The 24,412-nt window shown below is 39.5% G+C and overlaps 1 long non-coding RNA gene across 1 annotated transcript; it reads right to left on the reverse strand.

The window, feature by feature from the left end:
* Positions 1 to 4,331: 4,331 nt before the first annotated feature.
* Positions 4,332 to 24,247, reverse strand: LOC122447548. The gene is made up of 3 exons (XR_006271273.1): positions 24,234 to 24,247; positions 9,617 to 9,627; positions 4,332 to 4,477 (listed from the first exon to the last, which is right to left on the reverse strand). It is a non-coding gene; the product is annotated as an uncharacterized LOC122447548 (long non-coding RNA).
* Between the last annotated feature and the right edge of the window lie 165 nt (positions 24,248 to 24,412).

The raw sequence follows: 24,412 nt of genomic DNA on the forward strand, positions 1-24,412 counted from the left end.
AGTCATGATTCTTTTCTTTCTTCAAATTTTCTTATTTCTTGATCATTTTAATATTTGCTCATTAAACATTTCAAACACTCTAATTTTATTTTCCAATAAATCACTTTTTTGATGTTACCAAAGTGCCATTTCTCTTTTAGCCATTCCAGTTGATAGTATGGTAGCTTCTTTCCTTATGTACATTGTGATTTTTCTAAAAAATTAATTAACTTTATTTTTTAGAAAAGTTTTAGACTTATAAAAAAAATAAGTACAGTGAAGTCCCGTATCCCTCCTCCCCCCACATATACACAGAGTTTTCTCTGTTGTTCACATTTTACATCAGTGTGGTGCTTTTGCTATAATTGATTAAAAAAACAATGTAGATACATTGTTGTTCAGTCACCAAGTCGTGTCCAACTCTTTGCCACCCCATGAACTGCATTACGCCTGGCTCCCCTCACCATCTCTCAGAGTTTGCCCAAGTTCATGTCAATTGAATTGGTAATGCCACCCAACCATCTCATCCTCTGTTGCCCTCTTCTCTTTCTGCCTTCAATCTTTCCCAGCATTAGAGTCTTTTCCAATGAGTCAGCTGTTTGCATCAGGTGACCAAAGTATTGGAATTTCAGCTTCAGCACCAGTCCTTCCAAAGAGTATTCAGGGTTGATTTCCATTAAGATTGACTGGTTTGACCTCCTTGCTTTCCAAGGGACTGTCACGAGTCTTCTCCAGCACCACAGTCCAAAAGCATCGATTCTCCAGAGCTCTGCCTTCTTTATTGTCCAGCTCTCACATCCATATATGACTACTGAAAAGACCATAGCCTTGACTATTTGGACCTTTGTTGGCAAAGTAATGTCTTTGCTTTTTAACACAACTGTCTAGGTTTGTCATAGCTTTCCTGCCAAGAAGCAATCAATCGTCCTCTAACTTCACGGCTGCAGTCACTATCTGCAGTGATTTTAGAGCCCAAGAAGAGGAAATCTGTCACTGCTTCCACCTTTTTGCCTTCTCTTTGCCATGAAGTGATGGGACCAGATGTCATGATCTTAGTTTTTTCAATATTGAGTTTTAAATAGGTTTTTCCACTCTCCTCCTTCACCCTCATTAACAAGCTCTTTAGTTCCTCCTCATTTCCAGTATACTAGCTGTGAGAACCCATTAACTGTATAAAAACACTATTCATATGTCTGAGTGTAAATATACCCTTAAAACAAGGTTTATTTCTAAGCTGAGAGGTTGAGTTTTTTTGTAGTAATTAAAAGTGCAGCCTTCCAATACATTTGATCATTTCTATTTGGGGAAGAGCTTGTGAGGCTGAGGAACAATGTTATATATTAATTCTCTGGGAAGGCTCAGTATACAACTACTATACAGGTGTTTCCTGTTGAGATTCCAAGTTCCCATACAAGAACTCAGAGGCCAGCTGAGAACAAAACTTAGCCCACTTAATTATATTTGCCCAGTATGCTGCATAAAAAGTCATTGACCAAAAATAACATGTTTAAGTAATGTTCAAGTTGAGATACAAACCAGCAGCCGTCCGGAAATTCAAAATTAAATCTGATCTCCACCCTTCACTTGTCTCATTGTGCCCGGGCAGCGCCAAGGTCAGAAATAAATTGGAGACACAACAAAACACACAGCCTGCAATATTTCAGCTGAGGTCATGAGAAAAACTTAGTTAAGGCCTTATTAGAGGAGTTTACAGGACCACATGACTGTGAATATGAAATTAGAATCTTGCCGTGATGGATGTATCACTTACTCACAGTAATTTGTTGGGAATATTTTAAAAATGTAAGTGATCATAATTAAGCTTCTGTTTTATGAGAGTCTGGTCATTTGTCTCCAGGTGCACTTGTCTCTGTAGATTTGACACTGCAAATGCCCAGAATATAATGAGACACATTTCAGTCACTCAGTTTTAAGTTCCTATTTGGACATTTGTAAATTAAAACAGGCCCTTAGAATTGACAGAACAGATGCAATTAACATTTTTATCCATACTTTTTCTTCTGCAGAACTTTAGATATAAGATAAAATTTCAAGGATAGTATCACCATGAAAATTAGTTGCATACTGCATGTTCCATATTCTATCCTGCAGTGAAACCCTTGGACACCACACACCCCGCCCCCGCAAAAGAAGCCAGACTCAGCTAGGATAATAAATGCCTACTTGATTGCTAAAAATAAGTGGAGGGAAGTATTTTCTTGATTTTAGACTATTCTTTGTTGTTTTGTTGCTAAGTCACATCCAACTCTTTTGCAACCCCATGGACTATAGCCCACCTGGCTCCTCTGTCCATGGGATTCTCCAGGCAAGAATGCTGAAATAGGTAGCCATTTCCTTCCCCAGGGGGAGCTTCCCTACCCAGGGATTGAACCCATGTCTCTGACATTGGCAGGTAGATTCTTTACCACTGAGCCACCAGGGAAGCCTAGACTTTTCTGGAGGTGTTTGTATTTGCACTCTTTAGTTCCAGGACAAGCTCATTAATTTCTTACAGTTTTATTAGAGACACTGCTGCTTAATGTTAATTAAGCTATTTTCTTTAAATAAAAATATTTCATCATTTTAAAAGAGCTATTAAGGAAAACAGTAGAATAGAAATAGCTATAGAAAATCAGGTAGTACCAGGAATTTAAGTTTTCTTCATTTAATGCTTAGCCATCTATGGTGTTCTAATTGAAGAATATAATTTAATTTATACTAAAGATTCAAATCATATGTGCCAAGATTGGAGCCAAATGTAAGTATGTCATTAACTCAGGTTAATTACTATTTTCCCTACTGATTTGTTTTTTTATTATATAATTTACAGAAAATTATTTTGAATTTGGGCTATATTTATTTACATTTAATTACTATACCCCCACATTGTTCCAAAAATAGATTTATGGAACTTTTTAAAAAGTCATATTGACAGAGTTACAATGTCTCTTTCAAAGTGACATTAAACATTTCCATCCTATTCTGCTCTGATTTGCAACTATTCAAGGGTATTGTAGCTGCCTATATTTCTTGGTATAGAAGAGATAAAATAACCAGAAAAAAGTACAATAAGCCAAATGTTACACTAAGACTGACATGATGTAAAAAAAAATATGTTTTATCACTCCACAAAATTTAAAAACTAAACCTTAACATCCGTTAGCATCTGTAAATTTACTTTTTACACTGCATGTATGGGTTTCAATTTCTGGGTCACTGTGTTTGTTCTTTTCTCAAGAGATCTGGAAGAAGGACGCATTGTGAGGCTGCGCTGCGTTGCCAGGCACACGGGTTCAGTATTCAGACATTCCAGTTCAGTTCTCTGACTTTTCTATTTAATTTTTGTCAATTGCCTTCTAAGCATCCAAACAGCAGACAAGAACATAATGATAAACTCTGTGGAAATGGCTGGTTCCCTCACTACCAGGGAGTTGCCTAAGAACAATTCCGTATTCATCCTTTTCAGGCACAAAAGAAGAAAGAAACCCACCCGAAACGTGACCTGCTGCACAAAATACCTTTTGTTATCAATGTCAGTGCTCTTCTAAATCCTCAAACCACCCATTGATAGATATTTTTTCCCACATACATAATTTATGTCACCTAATTAATTTTTCATAAGTTAAACAACTGTTAATATTAGTTCCCAGCCATCATCAATGGCAAAAATTAACTTTTTTTTCCAAATCCACTTGAGAAGCATTCTTTCCTTTCTTCAATACTGTACAGAGCAGAGACTTAAAAAATATCTATCGCCTTCAGTGGAGGAGCAGTCGCCAGCGTCCTTGTTCAGACAAAAGCTTCCACACTGTGAGCAAGTCTTAGCCGAAGATTGCTTAAGGGGAAATCCTATACCACATGATATATCACTGACCTTTCTCCTCTGTCCTGTTGCATGGAGAACAGAACCCCTCCTCTGTCTCCATTTATAAAGTATCTGACAATGACTGATAGTTTTATTTTTTCATAGCTGTCATTGCTTGAAAATGTGGTTGCTGTTACAAGGAGTAATGGAGACTACAGAGTGAGTCTGAAAGGAGCGGGGAAAAAAATTTGCACAAATCCTCCATCTGTTAGGATACACTAAGATCTACTCTCTCCAATTATGAGCAACTTTTAAACTCCTAATACCTAACAAGAATGAAGGACAGTTATCCACTGGAACAGATAGATTTTTGAAACTCAAACTTGGACTGCTCTGGCGCCCAGATGGAAGGGGAAGGTTAAATGTAGGACAGCACCCAGAGGCTTGGGTGATTTTTCTCTTTACTTTTATGTAGCTCAGAGATGGGCTTCCCAGGTGGCACTAGTGGTAAAGAACCTGTCAGCCAATGCAGGAGACACCAGAGACGCAATTTTGATCCCTGGGTCAAGAAGATCCCCTGGAGGAGGGCATGGCGACCCACTCCAGTATTCTCGCCTGGAAAATCCCATGGACAGAGGAGCCTGGTGGGCTACAGCCCTTAGGATCACAAACAATCAGACACACCTGAAGCTTCTTAGCGTGCACTCCTGCACAGGTCAGAGATAGGACTAGAATTCCCAATTTGGGATTACGTAAGGGACTAGCCAGAGAAGGTAATGGCAACCCACTCCAGTACTCTTGCCTGGAAAATCCCATGGGCAGAGGAGCCTGGTAGGCTGCAGTCCATGGGGTCGCGAAGAGTCGGACATGACTGAGCGACTTAACTTTCACTTTTCACTTTCATGCATTGGAGAAGGGAATGGCAACCCACTCCAGTGTTCTTGCCTGCAGAATCCCAGGGATGACGTAGCCTGGTGGGCTGCCAGCTATGGGGTCACACAGAGTCGGACACGACTGAAGCGACTTAGCAGCAGCAGCAGCAAGGGACTAACATTAAAAATAAGGGCCTGATCTCAAGTGACATAGAAACCCACTCAGTCTTGAAATACGTGATTATAAAGTACAAAAAGACCTCCACTCCCACCTCTTTTTCTAAAGTCAAAAAATCCGATTGATACCGTTTATAAGTCTCTAGAACTTGTTCACTTCTTCCATATCCACAGCCGGTACCCTAGTTTCACCATCCTTATCTCTTCCTAGCTTCCTCCCACCACTTGTAATCAGACAGCCGACCTCCACTTTCCGTACTTCATCCTATCACACAGACAAAATGTGTTGCTTTCCTGCTTAAAATCCTTTCTTAGCTCCCCCATTATTCCTGGGCTGAAGTCTAAAGTTCTTAACAAGGCGTGTGAGGTCCACGGCTTATAAGGTCCTGTCTTCCTGCTTCCATCTCCAGCTCTGACGCCCTGCATTATACCTGGGACTTCTGCTGTACTCTCCTCTGGGAAACTTCCTGAACTCTGGCCAGCTCTTCATCAGTGCTTGGAGTTCCAACATAGGTTTTTGGGGATGTGTTCTCACCTCCTCTGTCTGACCTGACTGCCTCTGACATTTGTGTTTCCTTAGCATCCTTTTTGCTCTCTATCTTAGGGTGCAGCGTCCTGCATTATAATTGTCACTTTATTGCTACTTGTCTGTTTTATTCAGCAGACCTAATTAATGTTCTTTGTGGTCAGGGATCATGTTCACATTACAATGTCTGAGCTTCTAACAGTGCCTGACCCATAATGGATGCTCATTGAATATGGACAGAGGGGACGATATTATGAAGGAGGGAGTGTTTGGCAGGGCAGCCTAGAGAAATCAAAGTGAAATCTTGTTAAGGAGATACATATACTTTCAGAGAAGACTCAAATGAATCAGGAAATAAAACCCAAAGGAAAATCAAATAATAGTATAACATTATTATTATCAATCTTATCATTAACATACTTATCTAATAAAGTACATTTGAATTTATCAAACATCAAGCTTCACTTTTCCTAGCTCCTAATTCCTCTAACAATAAAAATATTATGCTATATTCAATATCCTGTAATAAATCATAGGGGAAACAAACATGAAAAAGAATGTATATATATTTATTCTTTATCTCTCTCTCTATATATATATATATTTGACTATAGCGTTTATGACTATACAGTGGAAGTGAGAAATAGATTTAAGGGACTAGATCTGATAGACAGAGTGCCTGATGAACTATGGACGGAGGTTCGTGACATTTTACAGGAGACAGGAATCAAGACCATCCCCAAGAAAAAGAAATGCAAAAAAAGCAAAATGGCTGTTTAAGGAGACCTTACAAATAGCTGTGAAAAAAAGGGAAGTGAAAAGCAAAGGAGAAAGGGAAAGATATACCCATTTGAATACACAGTTCCAAAGAACAGCAAGGAGAGATAAGAAAGCCTTCCTCAGCGATCAATGCAAAAAAATAGAGGAAAACAATGGAATGGGAAAGACTAGAGATCTCTTCAAGAAAATTAGACATACTGAAGGAGGAAACAGACAGAGCTGGACTCCATCTTAGGCCAGGCTGCGAACATTAGGCTACATGCATGGTCACCCTCCCAGTGGACTCTGAACTTTGTGCCTGGTGTCTATAGAAATGGCATACCGATGGGAAACCAGACCCCCGGATAAAAGAGCCTCAGGACTTGGACTTGGACTCTCCGTTGCCTAAAAGAATATGCTAATTATCTCTGTAACAGAACAAAGTTGTAAATTCCATTATGTTTATCGGGATATGACCACAGTCCTATTGATTTTCCACTGCTTATCTAGTCTTGTGACACATGAATCATGAGTTAACTTTGATCTTATCTCTCTTTTACCTTGTCCAGACTAGTTTCAAGGAATTTGGGGAGGTGGGTTTGAGCAAGTGCACTTAGGGTATATAAGGTTTTCACAAAAATAGGTCGGGGTCCTTGGCTAAGAGGAGACTCTGCCTTGGGCCCGCTGGTGTAATAAACTGCACTCCACTATCTGCACTGTCCTTCTGAGTGAGTTTGTTTCCCAGAACATGTGACTACAACAATACCAAGGGAACATTTCATGCAAAGATGGGTTCAATAAAGGACAGAAATGGTAGGGACCTAACAGAAGCAGAAGATATTAAGAAAAGCTGGCAAGAAAACACAGAAGAACTGTACAAAAAAGATCTTCATGACCCAGATAATCATGATGGTGTGATCACTCACCTAGAGGCAGACATCCTGGAATGTGAAGTCAAATGGGCCTTAGGAAGCATCACTACAAACAAAGCTAGTGGAGGTGATGGAATTCCAGTTGAGCTCTTTTAAATCCTGAAATATGATGCTGTGAAAGTGCTGCACTCAATATGCCAGCAAGTTTGGAAAACTCAGCAGTGGCCACAGGACTGGAAAAGGTCAGTTTTCATTCCCCTAAGGAAAGGCAATGCCAAAGAATGCTCAAACTACTGCACAACTGCATTCATCTCACACGCTAATAAAGTAATGCTCAAAATTCTCCAAGTCAAGCTTCAGCAATACGTGAACCGTGAACTTCCAAATGTTCAAGCTGGTTTTAGAAAAGGCAGAGGAAAAGAAAAAAAAGAAAAGACAGAGGAACCAGAGATCAAATTGCCAATATCTCCTGGATCAACGAAAAAGCAAGAGAGTTCCAGAAAAACATCTGTTTCTACTTTATTGACTATGCCAAAGCCTTCGACTGTGTGGATCACAATAAACTGGAAAATTCTGAAAGAGATGGGAATACCAGACCACCTGACCTGCCTCTTGAGAAACCTTTATGCAGGTCAGGAAGCAACAGCTAGAACTGGACATGGAACAACAGACTGGTTCCAAATCGGGAAGGGAGTATGTCAAGGCTGTATATTGTCACCCTGCTTATTTAACTTATATGCAAAGTATATCATGTGAAATGCTGGGCTGGAGGAAGCACAAGCTGGAATCAAGATTGCTGGGAGAAATATCAATAACCTCAGATATGCAAATGACACCACCCTAATGGCAGAAAGTGAAGAAGAACTAAAGATCCTCTTGATAAAAGTGAAAAAGGAGAGTGAAAAAGTTGGCTTAAAGCTCAACATTTAGAAAACTAAGATCGTGGCATCCGGTCCCATCACTTCATGGCAAATAGATGGGGAAACAGTGGCTGACTTTATTTTTCTGGGGTCCAAAATCACTGAAGATGGTGATTGCAGCCATGAAATTAAAAGACACTTACTCCTTGGAAGAAAAGTTATGACCAACCTAGACAGCATATTGAAAAGCAGAGACATTACATTGCCAACAAAGGTCTGTCTAGTTAAGGCTATGGTTTTTCCAGTGGTCAGGTATGGATGTGTGCGTTAGACTATAAAGAAAGCTAAGAGCCAAAGAATTGATGCTTTTGAACTATGGTGTTGGAAAAGACTCTAGAGAGTCCCTTGGACTGCAAGGAGATCCAACCAATCAATCCTAAAGGAAATCAGTCCTGAATTTTCATTGCAAGAACTGATGCTGAAGCTGAAACTCCGGTACTTTGGCCACCTGATGCGGAGAGCTGACTCATTTGAAAATACCCTGATGCTGGTAGAGATTGAGGGCAAGAGGAGGAAGAGATGACAGAGGATGAGATGGTTGGACGGCATCATCAACTCAATGGACATGGGTTTGGTTGGACTCCGGGAGTTGGTGATGGACAGGGAGACCTGGCGTGCTGTGGTTCATGGGGTTGCAAAGAGTCAGACATGACTGAGCGACTGAATTGAACTGATAACATTTATATGTTATATTGATGCTTTCTAACTGTAGTTTGAAACTTTTGAACTGTGGTTATATATTGATGCCTTCCAACTGAGATTTGAAAAATTAATGCTTTTGAGTGTGATGCTTGAGAAGATTCTTGAGAGTCCCTTGGACAACAAGAAGATGAAATTAGTCAGCCCTAAAGGAAATCAACCCTGAATACTCATTGGAAGGACTGATGCTGAAGCTCCAATACTTTGGCTGCCTGATGTGAATAGCCAACTCATTGGAAAATACCCTGATGCTGAGAAAAATTGAGGGCAGAAGAAGAAGAAGGCATAAGAAGATAAGATGGTTGGATGGCATCACTAATTTAATGGACATGAACTTGGGCAAACTCCAAGAGATGGTGAGGGACAGGGAAGCCTGGCAGGCTGCAGTTCATAGGGTAGCAAAGGGTTAGACATGATTTGGCAATGGAACATAACATTTATATATAAACATATTTGACATATTTGAATATATAATATTTATGTAATGTATAATTATATATCTACATATATATTTAAATATAGTAAATGCATTTATATATCTGAATGACTGTGCTATATATCTGAAACTAGGACAACATTGTAAATCAACTATACTTCAATAAAATAAATCTTAAAAACATATGTATATAATCTTGTGAATTCTCCTAAAAGTTTGTGTCCTTCAGTATTGTGCAAAATATGGGGAAGAGGTGGCATTTAGTAAGAAAATGTGTTTCATTTTAGGTTAATTTACTATTAAAGATTTATTTCAGGGTTTATTTTTAGCCTTTAATAGTATCCATTACTCTATAACTAAAGAAAATTATTTTTTACATTTAAGCAATGCTTGCTATTGATTTACTTTAAATTAATTATGCAAAGAGAAAATACTACCTGTTAACTACAGATTTTGTTTATACTTGCTACATCATATTTGTTTGGGGGGACCAAATACTTATTAAAGTAGATGGAAATTTAGCTGTTATGTGGTCAATATAAACAGCAGCAGCAGCATTCTTTACACATACACACTCACACACTCACAAACACACTTCTTCACTGTTGGCTCAGTGGTAAAGAATCTGCCCGCAAAGAGGAGACACAGGAGACATGGATTCGATTCCTGGGTCATGAAGATCCCCTGGAGAAGGAAGTGGCAACACACTCCGGCATTCTTGCCTGAGAAATCCCATGGACAGAGGAACCCGACGGGCAACAGTCCATGGGGTTACAAAGAGTCGGAAACTACTGAGCAGCTAAACAGCAGCAACAACATTCTTTACGCACACACACTAACACGCACACTTCTTAGTCTAACACAGTGAAATTTACCTGACACTTAATAGTCCACCGCAGGTGTCCTCATCAGCCTGCTACCTTCCATGTAGTGATACAGGGGCTCAGGTTGTTTCCACCTTGTGGCCCCACCATCTATTCATGTTCGTATTTGTACACAGAGAAGAGAATGCCAAAATACTATACCTGGATGATAGTGTACTTATTTTGTGCTTATAGTAGACTTTGAACTTTTTTAATAACAATTTTAAGCAAAGGTTAATATTGTTCATCTTACAACATTCCAGATTGAGTCAGTGATTCTGTATCAGTATAACAAAGTTTAAGTGCTGTATGTCAGTTCATTGTGTAACTTTCAAGTGTGTATTGTTTGAGTGTAGGGATGAGACGAAGAAGGAACAGGAGTTTGTGGTGTCTTGTTTTCACACAGAAGAGAAGATCTGGTTGAACTTTCAAGACACGATCTAGTTCCATCTCCTCTCTTTCCATATATAAATGACTGGACCATCCTAGGCCTGCACCCTAAAAGCATGGTTTATGCACAGTTTTAGCAGTCTATCACAGTGCCCAGCATAGCATAGGCATACTAGAGAGACTCTTGATGAGAGAGAAACAGGAGAGTGAAAAAAATGGTTTAAAAATGCAACATTCAATAAATGAAGATTATGGCATCCAGTTCCATCACTTCAGGGCGAATAGATGGGGCAAAAGAGGAGACAGTGACAGATTTTATTTTCTTTGGCTCCAAAATCACTGTGGATGGTAACTGCAGCCACAAATTAAAAGATGCTTGCTCCTTGGGAGAAAAGCTATGACCAATCTAGGCAGCATATTAAAAAGCAGAGACATTACTTTGCCAACAAAGGTCCATCTAGCCAAGGCTATGGTTTTTCTAGTAGTTATGTATGGATGTGAGAGTTGGACTATAAAGAAAGCTGAGCACCAAAGAATTGATGCTTTTGAACTGTGTCATTGGAGAAGACTCTTGATAGTCTCTTGAACAGCAAGGAGATCCAACCATTCCATCCTAAAAGAAATTAACCCTGAATATTCATTGGCAGGGCTGATGCTAAAGCTAAAGCTCCAATACTTTGGCCACCTGACGGGAAGAGCCAACTCATTGGAAAAGACCCTGATATTGGGAAGGATTGAGGGCAGGAGAAGAAGCGGGTGGCAGAGGATGAGATGGTTGGACAGCATCACTGACTCAATGGACATGAATTTGAGCAAACTCTGGGAGATAGTGAAGGACAGAGAAGCCTGATGTGCTGCAGTCCATGGGACTGCAGAAAGTCAGACACGACTTAGCATTTGAACAACAACACTGAGTAACAAATTACCACAAGTTTGGTGATTTGCAGCACTGTCCATCATCCACTCTACCTCACAGTTACAGAGGTCAGAAAGCCAGGTAGGCTCAACTGGATTCTATCCTTAGAGAAGCAAAAAAGCAAAATCAAGGTATCAACCCTGTTATCTGAAGGCTCTAGGGAACACACTTCCAGCCTCATTCAGACTCTTGGCAGAATTCAGTCTCTGTGATTGTCAAGTAGAGGTTTCTATTTCCTTGGGGGCTCATATTCCTTGCCATGTGGCCCCTTCCACCTTCAAGTCAGCAATACTTTCTCAAATCCTTCTCACGCTTAGAATCTCTCTCAGTTCTTTTCTGCCAGCAGGAGAAAACTCTCTGCTTTTAAAGGGTTCCTGTGATTAGGTTAGTCTCGCTCAGTAATCGCTCCACTGTAAGGTGAACAAGATTAGGAACCTAAATTATGTCTGCTGCTTGCCTTTCACCACATAGCATAATCACAGGTGTAATGTCAAGTGCAAAGGCCAGGGTGTCCATGTTAGAATTCTGCTTAGCACAATAGGATTGTGGTTTATAACTCCTCTCACTATAGTCCTTTCCAGTGGCTATTGCCTTGTGGACAAATAGATTCTTCTTGATGTCAAGTCTTAGGTGTATGCCACAAGGGCTTGTTCTGCCTTTTGTGGGTTAGTGCTCCCAAGTAAGCCTAAACTAGCATGCTTCCCCTCTGGGGCAAAGGGGACATCCTTTTATGCAGTTTATACAAGTGAACATGGAGAGACCTTCTGAGAGAGGTTGACTTTTCTCTTCAACTCTCAACATGGTTCTACTTAGGGATTAATTGCTCAGCATTTCTTAAGTCTTCAAAATTTTTTTTCTTCTTCTTCTATGTGCTTCCCCCATAGGTAATCATAATAGTCTTTAAGCAGCAGTGTAAAGTAAAACTATGCTATACAGTTCTGATCAGTTTTCTAAGCTCCAGACTGCCTTCCTTACACATACACTTCAATTTTCTTAAGGTATGGAATCCTTCACTTTTCATTCTTTCATACTCCAAACTTCTTCTCTCCACCTTCCCCAAGTCAGTAATTGGCAATACTGCCAAGCTAACTTTTCAAGCCAAAAGTCTATGGGTCATCCCCAATCCCTCTCTTCCTCTCCTTGTTATCAAAATTCCATCAAAAATCTTGTCCACATTATCTTCAATTTTTAAAACAATCTACTTCTGAATAATAAAATTATATTATCACCGTTTTGCACCACCTTAACTAAGGTGTCTGAACAAAGATTATCAGCAATTGCTAGCATCAAGAGACAAGCAGATATTATTTGCCTCCTGATGGAAATATAACTGCCTAAGAAAAGAAATCAAACTTTAATCCAGTTATCAAAATTCTCTGTATGCCAATTTTCAGAAGATCCAGGGGATAGAGGAACATGTTAATATAAAATGACACCATTATAATGCCGTTAGGAAAATCCAAACTGATGGATACTCTTCAGGAAGTGACTCAACAAATAAATTACAGGGAAAAGAAAAGATATTAGGTCTAGCCACCCTGAGGCTCTTTTTGTCCCTCAAATATGTCATGATTGTCCCCGTCTCATGGTCTTTGTCTCAGCAATTCTCTATGCATGAGAGGCTCTTTCTCTTGCCCTCTTTCAGACTGGCTTCATATTCTGGTTTTAAGAAGGGTTTCTCACTGTATGCTCAATCACTTCAGTTGTGTCTGACTCTGTCCTTGGGATTCTCCAGGTAAGAACAGTGGAGTGAGCTTCCATGCCCTCTTCCAGGGGTCCTCCTGACCCAGAGATGGAACCTGCTTATTCTGCACTGCAGGCAGATTCTTGACCTCTGAGCCACCAGGGAAGCCCCAGCCTTTCTCACTACCACTGAACAAAAGGAGCCATTCCACCCTTGCTTATTACAAGACCTTGTTTTTATCAGTGATATCTAGGTAGCTAGTTTGCTAATCTACTACCATTTTCATCCACTAAAAAGCTTTACTAGAAGAGGTTTCAATATTGTATCCCCTGTATCTAGAACAGTCATGCAAATTTTATTTGAATGAATGAATTAATTTACATGGGATCTAAGCTTCCACTCCAGTTCTACATTCCTATGAATCTTGTTTCAATGAGTTATGTGACCAGAAAGATTCAACATGAAAGAGTTAATCTCTCACACTGTAAGTGTGCAGCTTTGGAAATTAACATCTCCAAGCCTCTGTCTGCTCCTCTGTAAAATGAGGATCCTACTAGGTTGTGAGCATGGTGTGAATTATTATTCCCTGTCTTTCTCATGATGAGCCAAGCCACTGACCCCTTAACTAGTTTGTATATTTGTTCCAACCCATCCTTCACACTGGAGCCAGGGTTATCTCAAGAAAAATTAGATCATGTTCTATCAGTACTTGAAAGCCTTCAACAGCTTCCTGTTGCTTTTTAGCATACACTCTAGGCCCTGTGTGACCTGGCCTCGTTCCACATCCCCAGTCATCTTTGTGGAATTCTTCCAGATACCTCCCTGGCTCTCATATCCTCCAAACACCATTCTCTGTCCAGAGTTCCCATTCTCTTGTCTTTCTCCAGCTCTTTCTGCTCATCCTTCACATTGCAGCACCTTCTCAGAGCAGGTCAGGACACCAGATCTGCTAGTGTCCTTTTCTATTGTTAATAGTTCTTATCACATCTTTTAATTGTATGTATATTTATATTTGGACTTCCCAGGTGGCTCAGTGGTAGAGAATCTGTTTGCAGTGCACGAGACACAGGTTCAATCCCTGGGTCATTGGGAAGATCCCCAGAGAAGGAAATGGCAACTCACTCCAATATTCTTGCCTGGGAAATCCCATGGACAGAGAAGCCCGGTGGGCTACAGTTCATGGGGTTGCAAAGAGTCAGATAGGACTTAGTGACCAAACAACAATAACAACAGTTATATTTATTTAGGTTATATAGCATATGATTAATATCTGTCTTATCCTTGTTATGAGATCAAAGATCATGTGGTTTTATTCACAACTACATCCTAATACTATCACAATACCAGGCACATTCTAGGCTCAATATATATCTATAGAATAAAGGAATGAATGAACAAATGAATCCCTACCCTATGTCCCACCACATAGTAAGTCCCCAATAAAGGAAACTTTATTGTAAAGATAGAAATATGTAATGGTGGTAGTTCTCTTAACATTAACCAGAAGGGTCAGGTGAAGGAGGTCATACGACCAGATCTTTGGAATTATCTATGTCTCATACACCCCTGTTGCAGGCAGAGAACTGGACGGGGGTTTCCCACACACTCACTGTGAACCTGGTGCTCACACCTCTGGTTTGACAGCCTGATTCTTCATTTCCTCTCTGACCCTGCCATGGCCATCTAACTCAGCTTGCCTTAGGTTTCTTACTGGTCTCACTTCCTGTTTGCTTACTCAGTATTATACCACATCCTGATTTCTATGTTTGCACCTCAGCCTGGTAAACCTAAAAAAGACTTCTCTGGTGACCTCCTGGCTTTCTAGGGTTTAAAATTCTGCTCTAACCTCTGTCTAAATGAGAGTACCACAGCTCCCTGACGTGAAAAATGAGATGAAATCATAGAAATGAAATACAACATTCTCTTTTTGTAAAACAGAAATAGTAGGAACGCTTCCTGATGTCTAACACATTTACTAAATCATGATATCACATCAGCATATTTCATAAAAGTATTTTATTCATAAACTCTTATTTAACAAAATTTCTTGGGTTATTTCCCACCCCCTATCATATTTGTGTTTAAACTTTATTGTCTCCCATCCTCCTGAATGTCTTCCTTTGTAGATTAAACAGTTTCTCAAGGTCATCTTATATTGTATTCTGACTTCTGAAACAATAACTTAGTAATAATTGTTGCTTAGTTTAGTCTTACCTGAAAACATGATCAGGAAATTCTTGACTATACTTTCTATCAGATTTATTCATTGAAATCACCACAAGTCCAATCATTATATCTGTTTAAAGTTTTTAAAATATCAATTATGTGAAATATTTAAAATAGGATTGGAGAGTCTTCAGTAATATTAAAACATTCTTTCTCTAGAAGTATATTTGAATCTGCATTCCCCTCAGAGACAAATCTCCACTAGATAAAACATAAGAAATCCTGTTTAAGGATTATTCTTTTATCACCTATAAGATTAGGTAAACTGACATGTGATGTGCTTTTTTTTCTTACATTGTGATTTATTGATCCTTTATTTACAGAATCTTTAGGATTTTCAGTCTGAATACAATTCATTTTTTTGCATCCAAGTTATTTTCCTATTTGATACATAGCAGTTTCTGTCCTAATGTCGCCTCTTGATTTAACATTCTTTTTAAATATCATTTTAAAATCTTCAGTGTATGAAGGAAAATAGATGTCATATTTTAATGGTGGCTAGCTACAGCTTCCACTTGAAACTTATATGGAAAGCATAAGAAAAGAGCTCCTTTCACATCAGAATGGTCATGTCTTTCATAAGAAAACAAGAAATCAGACGGCATCTTGGGATGTTGTGTCTTGAAAACAGTCCACATTTTCATGCCAAGAGTCATTTGCAGAGACACAGAGGCAGCTGCAGACCCGTCCCACAGCTGAGAAGAGACTTCCCAAGAATCCTGATGAGGCTGCTGCCTGCAGTCCGTGGGGTCATGGCTGACCTCTGACCCCGCCTGACAGCCAGCACTCTCGTCATCCTGCTGGGCAACAAGTCAAATGAGGCTCTAATTACGCTGCAGACAACAGGCTGCAATTATACATTCAAGTCCAGGAGTCTGGAAGGAGGGTGATGACTGTGGCTGGAAAGGGATGAGGAGAAGTCAAAAAGTCACAAGACAAGCCGCTTTTTGATACTTTACTCTAAAAAAGCATGACTGTGATGTGTGCTCCCTGAAGAGGAGGATCAAACCGCAGCGCAGAGCAACTGTTCTCTGATTTAAAATGCCACAAAAACATGACTTTTTGCAGATGGAGACACACCAAAGGCCATGTGACTGTCTAATGAATCAAAGGAACAACCATGGTTCCCAGAAGTTCCTGTGCAAATGGTGCTTACTGATTCTAATTCATTTTAATGAAACAAACAAAAATAGATTAAGAGGAAGAATGGAGCAGAACAGGACTGGGAGACATGCGGCATACGACCATAGTTTCCTGTACTTTAAAGTTGTTTTAAAATTAAAGTATAGTTCATTTACAATGCTTTGTTAGTCACAAGTACACAGAAAAGTGATTCAGAGATAGTCTCTTTCAGATTCCTTTCCATTATAGGTTATTATAAGGTATTGAGTATAGTTCCCTGTGCAGTACTGTGTGTGTGTACGTGTGTGCTCAGCTGTGTCTCTTTGTGATCCCATGGACTGTAGCCTATCAGGCTCCTCTGCCCATGGAATTTTCCAGTCAAGAATACTAGAGCAGATTGACATTTCCTGCTCCAGAGAATCTTCCTGACCCAGGAATCAAACCCATGTCTCTTGTGTCTCCTGCACTGGGGGCAGGATTCTTTATCACTGCATCACTTGGGAAGCCCTGTGCTGTAGAGTAAGTCCTTGTTATTTATATATTTTGTATGTAATAGTGTTTGTATGTTAATCCCAAACCACCCCCATCCCCTTTGGTAACAAGTTTGTTTTCTATGTCTATTAGTCGGATCCATTTTGTAGATATGTATTTTAGATTCCACATGTCATATGATGTTACATATCATGTAAGTGATATATGATATATGGCACACGTATAGATTGACTAGTTTGTTTTTTCTATTACATTTCTAAAAATTCTTTCATGTCTGACTCTTTGCAACACCATGGACTATAGCCTGCCAGACTCCTCTGTCCATGGAATTCTCCAGGCAAGAATACTGGAGTGGGTTGCCATTTCCTCCTCCAGGGGATCTTCCCAACCCAGGAATTATATTTGGGTGTCCTATATTGCAGGCAGATTCTTTACCATCTGAACCACCAGAGAAGCCACTATAAAGTCTAGGAACTCTCTATTAGCACAAGCCACAGTTATTCTGGACAAATATTTCTAATGACCTATTTTTAAATATTTTGCACCAGAAAATTAAGTAGGTTGAACAGCATAGATATACCAATAGAAATAGGTCTGTCCTGGCTGCCTTTGAGACTATCTAAAACATTATTTGACATCTTCAATCCTTTGTATTCGAAGTTATAGATTTACCACATAATTTAGAGTTTTCTCAGGGAGGAGGTAATTTGTGTTTGTTGATCAGTTTTCTGATATTTGCTGTTCTGTGTGTGCTTGAATGTAGAGCTAAATATCTACCTCCTAATGGAAGCAGGCCCTGCCATTCTGAAATGGCATTATCAAAAATGTCTTCCTCCTGTTAAAACAAAAAGCTCTTATTTAATTATCATCCACAGGCCCACCCTTTCCTTTGTATACCAGTCTCTGGCCACATTCCACTTGGAAAATCTCTGAATATTTAAAGATAGCTATAATTCTATTCTCTCCCACCAAAATATTCATTTTCTCTTTGACAGGATTTCAACCCTTTTAGCAATTCATGTGGACATACATGGGCTTCCCAGGTGGTACTAGTGGTAAAGAACCCACCTGCCAATGCAGGAGATGCAGGTTCAATCCCTGGGTTGCGAAGATCCCCTGGAGGAGGGCATGGCAACCCACTACAGTATTCTTGTCTGGAGAATCCTATGGACAGAGGGGCCAGGCGGGCTACAGTCCATAGGGTCATAAAGAGTTGGACATGACTGAGTGACTTAGCACACATGCACACACGGACTTACATATCCATATGCTCCATAGCACCTAGAATTTAAAATTCCAAAGGCATTCAATGCAGTCAATGGAAAACACTGCATTAACCCCCTTCATTGTTCTAGTAATACTCTTATGATCACAGAAGTTCTCTGAGCTCCCACATCAAAGGGGTGCCTCTCTTGCAGCTGACTATAAACCAAATTCCCAAAGTTTTTTCACACATGCTCCAGTGTGTGTGTGTGTGTGTGTGTGTGTGTTCCCCCACACCATTAAGCCCTGAGCTCTGATCAAGTAATTAATTCTGACACTATCTACCTGGAAATAGCTTCGGATCCCACAAAGTACAGATTCAGTCCCACAAGACTGTCCCCACTTCAGGCACCAAAAGCAAGTCCAGTTTGTCACCTGTGCTTCTGATTGGCTGTAAATCAGAGGTTCCCATAACCCCCCTCTTCAGGTTGAATAATTGCTAAAGCGATTCACAGAGCTCAGAAAAAAAACGCTAGATAATCAGCTTATTATAAAAGGATATCAGAGAATAGCCAGATGGAAAAGATGCACAGAGAGTACTGTATGTAAGAAGGGGCGCTGTGTTTCCATACCCTCTCCCAGCAGGACACTCACCCAGAATCTCTTCATATTCGCCCATTGGAAGCTTTATGGACTTGTCCTTTTGTGGTTTTATGAGGGTATTATTACAGAGGAGTGGGTAGCCATTCCCTTCTCCAGAGGATCTTTTGCACTCTGGAATTGAACCTGTGTCTCCTGCATTGCAGGCAGATTCTTTACCATCTGAACCACAAAGGAAGCCCAATTACATAGCCATGATTGATTAAATCTCTGGCCCCTGGCAACTGATACAATCTCCAACCTCTCTCCCCTCCCTGGAATTCAGGGGAATAGGACTGAAAGTTCCAACCCTCTAATCACTTCCTTGATTCCCCTGGCAACCATCTCCCTACTTGTAGGTTACCTAGAAACTCACCAAAAGTTACCTTGTTAACATAACAAAAGACATGTTGATTACTTTCACTGCTTCAGAAATTCCAAGGGTTTTAGGAGCTCTGTGCCAGGGACAAAAGCCAAATATATGTATTTTTATTATAAATCACAATTTCAGGTATGCTAAGCCACATACATTGTTTCTCTTGGGTATACTTACTTTGCTTTCTTGAGCCCAAGAGCCAGTTCTTACATTTATGTTTGTTAAATTGTATCTTGTTCATTTCCACCTCATAGTACCAATTTTCAGTATCATTCTAGATACTATTATTTAAACATAAGTGCCCAATCAAATGTTATTAGTGGAATAAATTAAGCAAAGATACCAAAAATACAAATATATGATTTATAGTTTAATATCAATACACTAAAAATGATATGACATAATAATTACATCATTGGGGTATGCCTTCCATAGTTCATTCAAGGAGGATTATTTAAATGAACTGAACTAGGCTCTTCCACTAATATTATGTTAATCTAGTAGTAGGGAGTTCTTTGTTTTTCAGGACCTTTATACATGTCTGGACTCAAAATTAAATGAGAACACAAGCTCCCCCTTATGTGTGATTTAATGACATCGACACTTTAAAGTTAGGCTGGCACAAGTCAGTTGTACAGACTACAAATGAAAAGAAACAAGTACAAAAATATGAAAACAAACCATTGATATAAAAAATAATTGGGTAAATCACAAAATGGGTGGTTCAGCTATACCAAATTTTCATGTGATTACCCCTGTTCATTTAATTAAGCTCAACTAGGGGGAGTGCTTCCTCTATATTACATACTGTGCTATCATCTGTGAATAATTGAAAGATAAGGGCCCTGACCTTAGAAGCATACAGTCAAAGAGCTTAGTGTCTCCTACGGAATACCCCGTGCAAAATTGGCATTTACACGTTATTACAAATTAGAAAAAGTCTATGACGTAGGCAAAGATTTTTTGGTGACATGAAGCAGAAATTGACACAATAAGATATGTAGAAAGGACTATAAAAACTCAGTGGACTTCTGAGACCAGAAGCAGGAACACAGCCAGGACGGCCCAAGAACTAGAGTTTGAACTGGGAAGCTTTTGGGAACAAAGGCTGGTCTCCAGAATTGAAAATACAGCTATCTTTCTCCTGTTGTCTCTAGTTATCCTGCTGGGTGCCGAGGACCAGGTCTCTGAGCTATCTTTCAGAGTGTGTTGTCCCAAAGTCATTGCCCAAAGGCTGCCTCAGCCCCAGAACACTAAATTTGCATGTCCTTCAATATCTAGCATGCACATTTGGCCCACATTGCTGTGTTCCAACTCCAAAATCAGTAGGAAAGAATATAATTGGCCCAGCTGACACTTGTTTCCCTATGAGCCAGTCATCCATAGTTAGTGATCAAGTCACACAGTTTTTAAATGCAGCTTTAGAGACGCACCCATGTGCATGACAGTTTTCCTGCAAGAAATAAGAACTGGACAGACACCAGAAATTGTCTGAATATCATGTCCAATCTACAACTTCTAGCAGATATCTTCTTATATGCAATTCAAGGTAGGCTACAAAGAATAAATAGAAGGTATAAATCATTGAAACAAAGTATATTTTATTTCCTCAGCACATACTTCCAGGCTGCTCTCCAAACTTGAAGTCATCTAAAGATGAAATCATGTATGTTATAAATTACTAATGGAAACAGACTTATCTTGAAACATTAGATTAGATTTAGGAATAAGATTAACAACTAATGAAGAAGATTAAAGTGTTTATGCCTGTTTCAAACTCAAACTATGTTCATAGGTTCTGTGATAAAGAGATTTTTTTTTTTTTCTATTCTTGAACACCTTAATGACATATGCTGGCATAGTTTGTATCCCTGTGTTGACCTATTGAATACCTAAGTGAAACCCGCTTGGCTGGGGTTTCAAAACTCCAATGCTACTGAGATAATTCTATTACAATGTGACCAAGGTTACTAGAAGACAACTTGAGACCCTCCCCATGCACATGTGTTGGGCTGGAAAATCTCCTTGACCACAAAAACAAGGGGGTTGCAGTGGGTTGCTTTGTCTTTCACCCAGTCAGAGCCCATCATCCCAACAGTAGTTTATCTCAAATGGTCAGCATGAAACTGGATGCAGCAGGTCAACCCAACGCATATCAATCTCCTGGGCTTCCCTGATGGCTCAGTGGTAAAGAATTCACCTGCGAAGCAGGAGATGCAGGAGACATGGGTTTGATCCCTGGGTCGGGAAGATCCCCTGGAGGAGGAAATGGCAACCTACTCCAGTATTCTTGCCTGGAAAATCCCATGGACAGAGGAGCCTGGTGGGCTACAGTCCATGGGGTTGCAAAGCATCAGACACGACTGAGCAGAGCACTGCACATATCCATCTCCTACCTCAAAGCACATGCTCCTTGGTTTCCAGGGTCAGAGTTTCTTGCTCAGATGCTACAAAGTCTCTGTCTTAGATCCCAACCCTCCCTGCACATGGCCTCATTAAGAGCAAAAGGAAAAAGAGGCTTTGTCTTCTGCCTACTGCCTATGCAGCAGGAGGCTATCCTTGGGCCCAGCCATGTCTTTCCTGCCTCAGAGGTATTTCTTCCCTGTTTTACTTATTACACCTTAAAATTATGATTCAAATAATCAGCCTTTTCAGATATTTGAACTGTATTTAAACCCATTCTGGGTTACAGTTAGGCACTGAACAAGTTGAAAGTATAGGCAAGAACAACAAAAATGGGGAATGGAGACTCTATATTTGAAAACTGATTTAAAAACATCAAAATTAGATTTTTAAGTTTTAATCAGATTCCAAGTTAAAATTATTGCTAACAAATAAAAATAGCTTTACTTTTGATATTTTACTCTTCAATATATCACACCAGGGCTTCCCAGGAAACTCAGTGGGTAAAGAATCCACCTGGGATGCAGAAGATGTGTGTTCGATCCCTGAATTGGGAAGATCCCCTGGAGGAGGTGTGGCAACCCACTCCAGTATTCTTGCCTGGAGAATCCTATGGACAGAGGAGCCAGGCGGGTTACAGTCCATAGGATCATCAAAAGTAGGACACGACTGAAACAAATTCACACGCACACATGCATATCACACCAACTATAAAATCTTAGCAATAAAAATAAATCATTTGAGAAATAGGTTTTTTGCATGGGTATCTGAGTGAAAGACTCAACTGTAAGTTAATAACCCACCAGTTAATAATAAGAGGCTAGTTCCCACTTTCAACAACAGTAACTTCTTCTCTAAGGAGACAGGCAGTTTTCTTTTCTGAACTAATCTGTTCTAAATTTAAAAACTGGAAGTGGAAACTAGGAAGAGGAATATCAAGTTAATCACTGAATTTTTTAATTTTGTCATATAGTGAAAGGGGAATCCCTTGTGGCTCAGATGGTAAAGTGTCTGCCTACAGTGCGGGAGACCCAGGTTCAATCCCTGGGTCAGGAAGATCCCCTGGAGAAGGAAATGGCAACCCACTCCAGTACTCTTGCCTGGAAAATCCCATGGACAGAGAAACCTGGTAGGCTACAGTCCGTAGGGTTGCAAAGAGTCAGACACAACTGAACAACTTGTCAAAATAGTGAAAGATACATTTTGTATTTTAAATACTATTTACAATTTAATTATGTAGATTTTGGGGGAAAGCAAAGAATATATAAATAACTAGAATGGCATTTTATTTTGTTCCATTATTTTACAAGAAGAACACAAATTAAATTAAGCTGACATCAGGATCATGTTAAGAAAAGGACACATAAGAGAAGTAATGTTATTCCTCTCTCTTCTGTCAGCAAAGGACTATATAATGACAAGTGTTATTCAAAGGGCATAGAAAACCCCAAAGTGCCTTTTAAATAAAAGACATTAAATTAAAATTAGTAGAGTTTTTTTTCCAATATGTGGATCCATTCTGAAAATATGGAAATAATACAAGAAACATGGCTGAAAATGTATACTTTAGTCTTACTGTGTGTGTGTGTGTGTTATTCACTCAGTTGTTTCCCACTCTTTGTGACCCCATGGACTGTAGCCCACCAAGTTCCTCTGTCCTTAAAATTCTCCAGGCAAGCATACTGGAGGGGGTTGCCATTCCCTTTTCCAGGTTAGTCTTACTACTTCTTGATAATTATAGTTAATTCTTTTCAATCTGCTTTCTCTAGCTATTCTTAAAAATAAAAAAAAAAAAACTAATTTTACGGATCTTACATAAAGTATTTTGTGTTCTGACTTCAGTGTGCTCCCCTTTTCTCACTTAACATTATATCATGTGTTTTTCATTCTACTCAAAAACATTTTTAATTTGTTTAAGTGTAAAGACAAAAGATTTCTTAATTCTGCCTCTACATTTTGACTTACAGTTTGTTTCCTGTAACAAAATAACTGTTATTATAAGTAATATGTGATAAATATCTTTAGACACAATTTTTTTTTAATTTCCTAATGATGCATTCTCAAAAGTGAAATTTTTGGGTCACAGAGATGTTTTAAAGTGTTTATGTATTAAAAGTAACTTAGCATAGTAAGATGAATATACATCTTAATCAGAATACAGAGACGTGAGCTCTAATCCCAACATTTTTTCTAAATTAGTTGGTAACATTGGTCAAATGGGATAACTTTTCTGGTCCTCAGTTTCCTTACTTGTAGTATAGAGATGGCTGAACTAAGTTATTTTAGTGTTTTAGGGTTCATACTGTGGTTATCTATGCAAATAAATTATCTCAAAATCTAGTGCCCTGAAACAACAGTCACTCTACTGTTTCTCTTGATTCTGTGGGTTGACTGGTTCTCAGCTGTATGGTTCTTCTGGTCTTGCTTGTATTTCCTTAGGTGACTTCAATTAGACGGCGGCTCCATATTCCGTGTCAAAGATGGAATGTCCAGAATGGCTTCAACCAATGTGCCTGGCAGAGACAGCTGGGCTTAGCTGGGATGCTGGGGCAGCTGGATGTTTTTCTTTCCCTCTCTCTCTCTCTATCATTTTTATCTCTATCTCTATTTCTCTATTTCCATACAGACTCAGTTAGTCTCCTCTTCATATACGCTTTCTATGTAGTATCTTCATGTGGTCTCTCCTTCAGAGAAATATGACCTGTTACATGATCACTCAGACTCTCAGAAGTGCAAACACTTCTTCACTTCCACTGCATTCTATTGAAAAAGCAAGTCATAGTATCAGCCCAGCCTCAATATGAAGGGGACAGTATCAGGTCATAAACATTGGGAAGCATAGTTCATTAGAGGCCATCTTTGGTGAGTGGATACCACACAGAATATGATGGGAACAGTGTCCTCAGAGCTCTCAGATATTAATTGTATGAAAATTTGTAATCCATAGATAGCAAATACTACGACAATCTATGGATAGCATTAGAGACAGTGTGGTGGTCTGTATTGCCAGGGATGCTCATTTCACCAGAACACTCAATTCTCAACCCTTCTGG

Source organism: Cervus canadensis, chromosome 9 (assembly GCF_019320065.1).
Source record: "Cervus canadensis isolate Bull #8, Minnesota chromosome 9, ASM1932006v1, whole genome shotgun sequence".
Lineage (NCBI taxonomy): Eukaryota > Metazoa > Chordata > Mammalia > Artiodactyla > Cervidae > Cervus > Cervus canadensis.